Genomic DNA, 12417 nt, shown 5'->3' with positions numbered 1-12417 from the left:
AATCACTGTTTAAGTCCTTCCTCTCCTCTTCAAGGTAAAGTTCAGTGGTCAAATTCTACATGAAACCTGCTCTGACAGCCTTTACCCCCACCTCCTTCAAGTAATTTCCCCCATCTCAAAGCAATGGACCTATCTTTTTCATTTCTTTCATTCTCTCTGTGGAATACTTACTAGTATTTGTCATTCCCTTCAACCACTGAATTGTAAGCTCCTTGAGAACAAGATCTGTTATACACCCACATATCTATATATGTGTGTATCCCCTAAAACTAAAACAGTGCCTTATACTCATAGATGCTTGATAAATGTTGGGAGTGTGTGTGTGGGGAAACAAATGAATTTAAGGCCCTTCACAATCTGCCTCCAATCTACCATTCCATACTACTTCCCTAGACTGTGAGCTTCTTTCTTTGTATCCCCAGTGCTTAGAACATGGTAGGTTCTTAATTCTGATTCAATTAAGCCTGACTCAATTCAGGCTTTTTCCAGGAAGCCTTTCCTGATGACAACTGGAAGTAGCCTGTCCTCCTTGAAATTCTCATTCATGCCTCAGATTGAAGTTTGCTAAACACTAAACTGTATTTTAATTTGTATCATCGTTATTTTATACACATCTTATCTGAGGCAACCTTAGTATAAAGCAGGGCTTCTTAAACTTGTTCCACTTGAAAATCAAAGGAATGACTGTCAACTGAGGAATGGCTAAACAAGCTTCGGTATATGATGATGATAGCACATTATTGTGCTATAAGAAATGACAAGCAGGATGATTTCAAAAAGGCCTGGAAAGATTTGTATGAACTGATATATAGTGAAGTGAGCAGAACCAAGTGTTGTGCACAGAGACAGCAATATTGTTTGATGAAGAAATGTCAATGACAACTATTCTCAGCAATACAATAATCCAAGAAAAACCCAAAGGACTAATGATGAAGCATACTATCCACCTCCAAAGAAATAAATGATATTGAACACAGACAGACTGAAGCATGCTATTTTTCACTTTCTTTCATTTTTTTCTTTCATTCAAGTTTTCTTATACAAAATGACTAATATAGTAATGTTTTACATGATTGTACACTTATAACCTATATCTGATTGCTTGCCACCTTGGGGAGGGAGAAGAGGAAGAAGGAAAGGAGGGATAAAATTTGGAATTCAAAACTTTAAATAAAAATGTTTATTATTTAGAGGAAAAAAATTTTTTTCCACTCGTGACCTTTTTCCCTGAGAAATTTTTACAACACTGGGTATACAGGTATATGAAATAAGTAGACATAACTTTTTACTGTTGCCAAATTTTTAGCAACTCCCACATTCAGTTACATGACCCCATACGGGATCCTGATCCACAGTTTAAGAAGCTAGGATATAGAGGAAAGAGTGCTGGACTCAAAATCAGGAGAAGCCTGAATTTAAATCCTTGTTCAAATACTATTTATAGGACCTCAGGCACAAGTCATTTAATCATTAGCAACCATTTATTGAGCTTACTGTGAGCCAGGCATTGTGCAAAATGATACAGATACAAAGAAATGCCTGTGTTCCCTGATTCCCCGCCCTTAATATTTTTCCCATCAGCAGGCCCCCCACCAGCTACCCTACCCTTCTGGTGCCCTCTTTTCACCTTCTTTTTGTGTGCTATCTTCTTCCATTAGATTGTAAGCTACTTGAGGGCAGGGCTTGTCTTTTTTCTTATTTGCATCCCCCCCCCCAGCATTTAGAACACTGAAGCATAGAATAAATGTTTCATTAATGTTTATTTAATTGAATACATACAAGATATATACAATGTAAACAGGAGGTAATCTTTTTAGGCCTCAGCTTTGTTTGTAAAATGGGATAACAGTTATCATCCCTACATTAGTGTGGTGTTTCAAAGAGCAAATGAAATATGCATTTAAGAATAGAGAATTTTATTTGGTGCTTAAATTCAGCTTTTTAAAAAAAGAAAAAATGCCATTTAGAGGCCCCTCAATAGGTCTTTTTTTTTAAATTTGTGGCTTCAAAGTTTAAATGTTGCTATGTAGGAATTCTAAGACACAGTATGTCAGTTTTCATTTCTCAAGTCTTAGGCTGTGATATGATAAAGAAAGCCTTACCTCAAGAGAAAAGTCAGTCCATTTTAAAGGGCTTCAGACATTTAATAACTGTGTGACTCTGGGAGAATCATTTAACCTGCTTTCCTCAGTTTCCTCAACTGTAAATTGAGGATAATAAATAATAGCACCTCCCCCCCCCCCCACACTCCTGTTTACTGTGAGCATCAAATGAGAATAATTGTAAAGCACTTAGCACAGTGTCTGGCTCATATGTAAGCACACTATAAATGTTAGCTATCATTATTTGAAATTCAGGTTAAATGAAAGATGTTTAAAAATAAATATGCATCATTTGAATTCAGAATGTGAGCTTTTAAATTAAAAGGTCTTATTTGACCTCTTTTATTTAAAATTATTTATACAATAGGAAGAAAAATTATATATAGTCTAGAATAAAGTCAAAACTAAGCATCATTATACCTTATTATGTCATTACTAAAAGCAGAGCCCCATAGTCATTTGTTCATCTTGTATGCATTCACTTCAATAAACATTTATGAAGCACCTACTAAGTGCCAGACACTATGCTAAGTACTGGGGATACAAATAAAGCCAATCCCTGCCCTCAAGGAGCTTAGAATTTAGTAAGAGAAGATAATACACAAAAAGAAGTTTAAGGGGAGGGGGGACTAGGGACACCTATTATTTATATACATATTATATTACATAGTTAATAAATGCTTGACTCCTATGATCATTTTTGTTTTTTCTTACAATTTTCCACTGTTTTCAACTAAAATCAATGTTAGAGAAATAACATTATATTCATACTTCCTTTAGCTAAAATCAGTTATGAAAAAAAGTCTGAACTAAATTATAACACCTCCAAAACTTTAAATAGCAAATACGGCTACTACCACGAATAACAATTTTTCTTTTTAATTACAAAAATAGGAGAGGCTCTAACTTACAATCTTAATTTCTCTCTGCCATGATTGTGAAGGTAACCCTTGGTTCTAGAAAGCTTTACCAAGAGAGAACAAGTTCAGTCATGTCCTACATCAAGCAGAAATGTTTTACATACAGGTAAGCAATAATCTCGGTGTCTATCAATCCATGATCTGCCTATCTAAATTCAGAAGGTTCATGGGATCAGATTCAGAGCTGGAAGGGCCCTTAAAAGCATTTAGAAATTGAGCTTAAGTGACTTGCCCGGAGTCACATAGTAAGGTTTTGAAGCTAGACTTGAACCCAGGTCATTTTGGCAACAAATGCACTGCCCTAGTCTGTCTAATAGGCCCATGAGAATTTTTTTGGGGGGGTGGGGGGGGAGCCGCAAATATCAAGTATTGTATACTGATGGGAATTGAAGATATTCTAAAGTACTAAAGTAGTTTAAAACAATGTATAATTCATCTAACTAAAATGGAGAAGGAAATGGATAGATTAAGCAATTTTCAAGAAGTTTCAAACACTAAGATGATTTATAAAAATTGAGTATTTTCAAAAGCAATGAGCGATCTAGAGCATAAAATATGACCTGGAAATGGTTTCAGCTTGATAGAATGATATGTAAAATAAGATCAAACAGAAAAAGTATCTGGCAATTCTGTTGTTACTGTTGTTCAGTCAGTCACGTCTAATTCTTCATGACCCTGTGGACCACAGCATGCCAATACTGCCCACAGGGTTTTCTGGTCAAAGAATAATTGGGGTTTGTCATTTCCTTCTCTAGCAGATTAAGACTCCAGAGGTTGAGTGACTTGCCCAGGGTCACAGGGCTAGTGAATGTCTGAGTTTGGATCAGACTTAGGTCTGATTCTAAGCTCAGCACTCTAACCATTGAGCCACATAGCAGCTGCTAAGTCTGGCAGCTCTGCTATGAGTAAAGACATGATATGCTTTAGTGATGCATGGGTCTGACATTATCTTAGGCTGCATCATTTTGCTTCTCACATAGTTGTATTTTTTTAATATTCCAAACTAATTGAAGTTGCTGGAAAGTGATTTCTAAATAACTGAAGTATTACTATATATCCATATACTGTGAATTTCAAATGTGCAATAGAATATTTTTATTGTAGATTTGAAATGTCCTTGATTTCATAACCAACACTTAACATGACTCAGTAGAACTGGTCACCCATTAGAAAGAATTTAGAATGCAATTTACTACCTCTGATTTTGATTAAAAAACAAAACGAAAAATGCCTAAGTATCAGAACCCATTTCCATTCACAAGTAGCTTCAATACTCTCACTGGAATCAAAAGCCTTTTTAGACTCTAAGTTTCTTGAGGACAGGGACTGTAATTTTTAATTTCATTATTCTTTTTTTGCAGGTCAATGTGGATTAAGTGACTTGCCCAGGGTCACACAGCTAGTGTCAAGTGTCTTGAGTCCGGATTTGAACTCAGGTCCTCCTGAATTCAGGGCCAGTGCTTTTATCCTCTGCGCCACCTAGCTGCCCCTATTTTAGTATTCTTAACACCCAGCAGCAGGCCTTAAATATATTTGGTGGGAAAGAGTGGAAACCTTTTATCAGCCAAAGTCACCAACTATTCTTCATCTTAGTCTTAGAGAGCTATACTCTGAGGATACCAAGAAATCAAGTGATCCGTCACATGGCCAGTGTGTGAAAGGGGTCCTTGAACCCAGTTATGGCTGGCCAAACGGCCTCTTCCTTCAACATCTCTGGGGAGAAGACTTTCACTTTTCATCTTCATATACCCAGTACCCAGCAAAACATTTTACATGTAGCAGGCACTTAATTATTATGAACTCAATGAATTCAACTGCTAATGCATATATTTTAGGATAAAAAGTGATTTTAAAGATCTTGTCCAACTTCTTCATTGTATAAAGGAGAACAGTGGGGACCATATAAGTTAAGGATATTGTCTAAGCCTTCTACAAGTATGAATCGCATCAGAGACCAAATCTGAACACAGAGCTTCTGACACTCAATTTGGTGCTTTTTCCACTACAAGCTAAGTGTCACAGTGGATAAAGCGCCAGGCCTGGAGTCAGGAAGACTTGAGCTCAAATCCTGCCTCATACACTTACTTAGCTGTGTAACCCTGGGCAAGTCATTTAACCCTGTTTGCTTCAGTTTTCTCATCTGTAAAATGAGCTTGGGGGGGAGGGGGCAGCTAGATGGCGCAGTGGATAAAGCACCGGCCCTGGAGTCAGGAGTACCTGAGTTCAAATCCAGCCTCGAAAACTTAACACGTACTAGCTGTGTGACCCTGGGCAAGTCACTTAACCCCAATTGCCTCACTAAAAAAACAAGCAAACAAACAAAAAAAGAAAAGAAAGGTCTGGCCAGGCTCTCTGGGTCTCATAAAATGAGCTGGAGAACGAAATGGCAAACCACTCCAGTAACTCTGCCAAGGAAACCCCAAATGGAATCCTGAAAGTCCAACAGGACTGAAGCAACTAAACAACTACTTCACTACACACTTAGAAATACTATTTTGTAAACATCATTGTAACATAACAGATATGTACTATGTTGTTCAATTACAAAATCAGAACTGAAGTTGACCCTAATTAGCTTCTGGGACCTCAGGCAGGCAAGGCGTTTCGTTTCTGAGGGCTTTGGTTTCCTCATTTGTAAAATGAGAATGCTGGAAGAGATGGCCTCTAAAATCCCTAAATATATATGAACCAATCCTCCCAGGCAGAGAAACATTAAACTGTTACTTGCATTAAATCTATGGAAGTTTTTTTAAATGCAAGATTTACAAAAAGTGACCATTAATTGTATCAATACTTTAAAATGCACACACCTTTCAGTGAAACTCTGAACTATGAAGATGATCAAATCATTTCTTCTCTCCACACTAGCAGCTCAAAGAGAAAATCAAGAAAGCCTGGGCAGCCAGCCTCGACATTTAACAAGCAGTTTTTAGACTTGTATTCTAACCCAACTCTTTTGTTCCAATTTTTTCATTTATTCTCCCATCTTTCTCTCATACAGCTATTAGTATAAGGCATTAATAAACAACTCACAAAGAAAGCGAGGAAAAATATGGCTAAACGTATAGAATTACAGTGGTATAATTTCATCAAGTATTTAGGAAAAAAATGTCAAAAAAGAACCCCAAGTCATCCTCTAAATTAGAATGTTAAACATGCTTTTACAGAAGACAAATAATAACCAATCATATAACTAAAAAGAACTTTTTGATGACTTGGGACAGAATCATAATTAAACTAAAAAATGGTATGAAACCTGACCTTTTTCATGAGCTTTCCAGAAAAGATCCCACAATTGCTTGGACAGCCCGTTCACATGGCAAATGACAGGAAATCCTTTGTCTAATAAGCCCTCTTGCTGAAACTTAGATCCTTTTTCTCTGGTTCTGCCCTCAACAAAATGAACTAGTCACCATCCTGTCACCCCTTTCCTATTTTAAAAACGAATTATTGACATTTGTACATCATTCTCAGGATTATAAACATTTGTTTGAACCTTAATAAACCTTTGAGGTATGACGAATTTACTACCAGCATTTTTATCCCCATTTGACAGATGAGAAAAGTAAAGCTCAGAGAGGTTAGGTGATTTTCCTATGGTGAGAGTCTGATGCAGGACTGGAATTCTTCCTGTTTCTTTCAAGTTCAGCTCTCTACCCACTGCAGCAATGCTGTCAAATTCAAACAGAAAATGAGGGAAGGATATAAGGATCCCCGAATATATCGACAAAACTGCACATTCACATTACCTACGTTCTATTTTATTTTTAGTTATTTTGTTAAACGCTTCCCAAATACATGTTCATCTGGCTCAGACCACTTGGGAGCATTCTAGCTATGGGTTTGACACCTCCATATTACACCTTGATACCTCTATTTCCTTCTAAATCTTAGGGTGTTCATTTATCCTTCAACATTTTTATTTCCAAGTTAAATAACCTTGTCTTCTTGCCTCATCAGCATAGAAATCACAATGTGTTAAAGTTGGATGCTGACCATCTTTCTGGTGCATTTTAGACTTGAGAAAACTGAGGCTGAGAGAAAGTTAAGTGGAATTCCTGAAGTCACACGAGAACCAAGACATGAAATGTGAAGTCAGGTATTCTCACTCCCAGCAAAGTTGGTAACGTTACAGCTACCACTCCAAATGAGTTAACTCCTCTTTTACTTTGTCTTTGTTCTTCTGAACCTTCTTTAAATAATGAGATCCAAGAAAGACACTATCTGACAATTACTGACTCTAAATGCTAATAATCCCTGTGGCAGGGAGTTTATAATCTAGCAGGGGAAAGATGAGACAAATAATTTTAAGACAAAGTGGCAAATGCCATAAGAGAACTACAAAGTTACAAAGAAGAGGAGAGAAGGGGCATACATTAAGTATATCAATATTTGATTTTAATAATTTGCATGTACATTGTGGGCACAGTAATTTGGAAGACAGAAAGTTACCTTTAGCAGGTTTCAAGATGGTGGCATTTGAGCAGAGCCTTGAAGATGCAGGCAGGTAGGGTGTAAGGGATCATTCAGGTAAAGAAAATGGTGAGTGAGGGGAAAGTGCTGTTCTGGAAGCAGCAATAGTTATTTGGCTGAAATATGGGACACATGAAGGGAACTGAGGTATAGACTGCATTGAAAAGGGCTAGTACTGGGCCAGAATGTAGAGGTTTTTGAATGCCAGCCAAGGAGTATGGACTCTAATTGGTAGGCAAAGAAAGGCAACATGATCACAGTGCTTGGAAAAATTAATCTGGCAGTAGTTTATTAAATGGAATGGAGGGGGCAAAGAGACTGGAAGCAGTGAAACCATTAAAGAAATTACTAGAATATTTTGGGAAAAGTATGAAGGACTCAACTATTAAAGAAAAAATGAGGGAATAAGTTTGAAAGATAGTGGAATCAACAGGATTTCATGGTGTAAGAGGATAGTTAAAACAATCCCAGGGGTTCCGGTTACTATGAAAATGACAGTTTCATAAGCAAAAGTAGGAAATTCATAAATTCATAGGAGCACATAAGTATATCAACATTTGATTTGGATAAACTTTGCACATTAATTGTCTTATACATCTCTAATCGACTTTTGAGTTAAAATTATATGACTGCTACCCCTACAGTTATTTCTTGACTTTTCCACATTCTTTCTTAACCACCACTGCTAAAAATGTTCCAAATCACTAATGTCAGGACAAGGGAAACGAGACAACTAGAGAAGAAAAGTGGAGGACTCCAAAGATTATTTTGAAAATTACTGTGACATCTTGAACTGGAATAATGAGTTCTGTTTTGGATATATTGAGTTTGAGGTATGAACAAGTCATCCTAGTGGATATGACAAGAAAACCATTCTGAAGACAACTATGCAATATGTTATAGTAGGAAGTACAAGCAAAAGATTTGGAGGCAGAGGTCCCATGATCTAACACTAGTTTGGTTATTTGCTACCTGTGCAGCCTTGGAGAAGAGAATTTATTTACCTTTCTAGACTCTTAAAAACTCTAAGGTCCCTTCATACACTCTCATCTCAACCAAATCCATCATTCCATGATCCTAAATCATGTTAAATAAATTATATCAGCAAAAAAAGGCCACAACACACTTAGAATACGCAGCCCTGGGTTCAATTCTTAGCTTTACCACTTATTGATCATGTGACCCCTGGTGATCACTCTACTGTATGAGTCTCAGTTCTTTCATTGATTGAAAATGAGGCTGTATACTTGCACTATCGTACCCCTTTGGGGTTTCTGTCAGGAATGAGATTTGTAAACTTTTAAAAACCATATAAACATATTACTACTATTGTTGTTTAGTGGGTAGGAAGAAGCCATTGGAGGAGATAGAACAATGTCTCATCCTATGTTATTATACCTCTTGTACATATTAAAACAAATGCTTGATTTTCCTCCATTTCAACCCCCAGAGAAAAGCAATAACAGCTACCGTTTATAAAGCACTTCACTCACATTATCTCATTTGATCCACACAAAGAACCTGTGTAGTAGATGCTATTATTATATTATATTAGGAAACAGCCTGGCAGAGGTTAAATGACTTGTCCAAGGTCACAGACCTAGTGTCTGAGGCAGGATTCAAACTCAAATCTTTCCAGCACTAACTCTATAACACTTTCCACCCTATGCTGCCTAGGTGATCTGGTTAACGTTGTGGTAGAGAGATAGGAAGGAACATAATTAGGAGAGGCAAGAATGACAGCTTTAGGCATAATAATAATGCCACTTTAACTTAGAATAACGAACTGCAAAACCTATAAAATGTGTATAAATAACTGAAAATCAAATACTGTTATATTTGTGTCCATCCTGTATTATACCTATAAGAGAAATCTTGAGTGTAGACTATAGACTAGATCATACAGTTCCTATAAAGAAACAATACCTTGCTGTCATTTTTATCAAGGATCTATGAACTTCATCTCTACAGGTCTCAATTTCTTCATATGTAAAATGACAGGTTAAATGGTTCCTTGAAATGCTAACAATTTAAAGGAGGTAGTGCGGGTCAGTAGAAAGAGTGGTGAACCTGAGAATCAGAAAACCAGAGTTCAAATTCCAGCTCTGAAACCTACTACTTACAACTTGTACTATCTTGGGGAAGTCACAATTTATTTGGGTCTCAGTTTCCTTCTATGTTTAAAAAAAGTGGAGGGGGAAGGTTTGGACTAAACTTCTAGGGTTCCTTACAGCTTATGGATTTACTGATTTTGTCGTTCCACTTACCAAAGAAGTCACCAGAGCTCTAGTCAACTCAAAAGCTGCTTTCTCCTTATTCCTCTCTAGGGTTAATTGAGTGACACTTCAGGGCTGTTACAAACCTGTGCATTTATCAAACCTATGAATATATCAGCCTATGAATTAAAAATGAACTTACTGGTTTGCAGTTATAAACCAAAATGTGATAGGTTTATCACAAAATTCTATGAAGTCTATCAAGAAAAAAAAGCTAGCTTCTTTGTGAGAAAATAGAGTTCTTTATAGAACACCAAGCTAAAAAGGGCTACTACAATGCTAAGTATAACCAGCAATAATGCCTGATATTATTCCTGAAAGTTCTATGATTTGGCACATCAGCTTTCTAGGACTTGACTGAAATGTCTTATGTTTATGGGTTTTTGTGTGTTTAATCTATATATGATGACAGGGGAAAGCAGAGAAACTACTTACATACTTGTTTTTTGAAAATAAACTTCTTCAAATATTGTCTTCAATTAGTAAAAGATACCATTTTAATCAAGGACTTAAAACTCAAAAGAGTGAGACTTTTACCTAACAGAACTGTGTATGAGTAATAGGAATTTGCTTGAAGTTGAAAAAACATAAGTAAACAGTAAACCTCTAGGTTATTTTAGCAGGCAAGAGGTAAACTGAATGATTCAAAGGTCTGACACCAACGCTAGGGGTTTCTTTCCTCAGCTTAGATGGAAGAAATCAAAAATCTACCTGATTGGCAAGCCTGTACAAAAACAAAGCATGATCTAGCTGTACAACATGAGTCAGGTATCTCCATTTCTATTTAAAGCTCCACATTAACTCAGCATATTGCCAAAGAAAGTCAATGATACTTAAAACATGCCTTAGTTTCCCCAATATAAAACTGAAACCAAACTACTGTATCTACATTACTTCTGTCTTCAAGGGAAATGCTAGTATTAAGTAACTTTAAAGTTGTAAAGCACCTTTTGGTACCTGGTTATAGTATTCATGTTTTGTTTTTGGTTTTTGTATTCGTGTTTTTAAAATGAAACAGTTCATATAAAAAATTACAAATCATTTAAAAAGGTTTTAGTACATCCCAACAAGTCCTACTGTTAACTTTTATACTTTTGTACATCTTTCAAAGGACTTGGTACAGGGTTCTGCATAATAAGCACTCAATAAAAGTTTACTTCACTAACTGCTATTTAAACTAGGATTCTCCTTTACCATCTTTCCATTTTCAGTGGAAGGTATATCTCCGTTCCTTTCCCACCCTCTTAAGAAATATAAACTTAAAAACAAATAAATTAGGGTGTGATTATTTGCACTTCAAAAATTACCTCACTAAAGGTCTCAGAATTTTTTCCCCCAAAACCTTAATATATTTGAAAGATTGACTTATGTACATTTCAGGAGAACTCTTACCAGTATGAGTACTGTATATTTAAAGACATTTCAATTTTCATCAATAACTGACATAACTAAACATTGAAAAAAGTACTGAGAACAAATTAAAAGTGGGAAGAAACAAGGGCAAATGAAAAGCCATACACCTATTTTTATCATTTTCCTCAATTTTAACCTATTTATTTATATGCCCTATAAACACTTCATATATAATAACTATAAAGAGTAAATAAAGCATTTTAGACTTGACAATGTGTTGGCCACACTGACATCATAAGCTCTCAAATGAACTTATGATAAAGTGATAGTGAATTTTTATGCACACATATACAACCAATATTGATCAGGTATTAATAAGCTAAGTTAATATGCTGAGAATGAACAAGAAATCAAACTGAAACATAAGGTTTAAGTTTTTGTTGACTGCTTCCTTAGGTGTTACATGAAATAAGAGGAGGTCAGATTTAGTTACTAGTAAGGAGATACACAACTAAATCAAAACCGCTGTCACATTTGGCACTACTCTCTCCGTTCCCTTCTTGGCAGTCTAAGTAGCGGCCAAGAGCTAAGTTGGCTGGCTGAAGGGTGATTTATACTCTCATATTTAGAAGTGGTCCCTCTAGAACAGGAATGCTATATAACCGATGGACTCCGAGTTCTAAACTTGTCAAACCTGTATTTTTCATAAGTGTTCAGTTCAATTTTTTTTTTAAAGAGGGAGAGGGGGGAAAAAAACCCACCCGATTCCTGGGTCATTAACAAAGGCAAGTTTTGTAAGGGATTAATCTGATTCCACCTACGGAAAACATTGAAGTTATTGTTTTCTCAGGTCAGCCATCCACCAAATAAACCCACTTTTAATGCATATAAGAAAGGCATTATGAGAGAATCGTGCCCAGAAACAATGAAAACAAAACGTGAGTGCCAAGGAGCAAAGGGGCAAGTGAGTGCTGGGTGCGGGGGTGGTTACTATGATACATGAAAGGCTCTCAGAGTGTAACTCTCCCAGGCCCGGTCGGCTGCAGGCTCCCAAGACGCCGCCGCCGCCTCCCCCTCCTCCTCCACACGTCTGTCCGTCGGTCTGTCTAAGACGCAGGTTTGACATGCGGCGAACTAGTGTTGACTTGAACAACAGACTGACACCCACCACTGCAACAAATGCCCAGGAAACCCCGCTGCCAGCTGGCATATGCCTAGGGCCCGCCCCCTCCCCAAGTTCAGTTCTTTCTTGGGGATCCAGGCTGGGGAGAACGGGGGGGGAGGGAGGGTGTC

At 36.9% G+C, this 12417-nt stretch overlaps 1 protein-coding gene across 4 annotated transcripts in view; it reads right to left on the bottom strand.

The window, feature by feature from the left end:
* Positions 1–12417, bottom strand: part of MAP4K3 (mitogen-activated protein kinase kinase kinase kinase 3) — a 195150-nt gene that overhangs the window by 182257 nt on the left and 476 nt on the right. The window lies entirely within an intron of this gene.

This window comes from Dromiciops gliroides, chromosome 2 (genome assembly GCF_019393635.1).
Source record: "Dromiciops gliroides isolate mDroGli1 chromosome 2, mDroGli1.pri, whole genome shotgun sequence".
Lineage (NCBI taxonomy): Eukaryota > Metazoa > Chordata > Mammalia > Microbiotheria > Microbiotheriidae > Dromiciops > Dromiciops gliroides.
The sequence above is the reverse complement of the archived record's forward strand: the minus strand, read 5'-3'. Positions and strand labels throughout refer to the sequence as shown.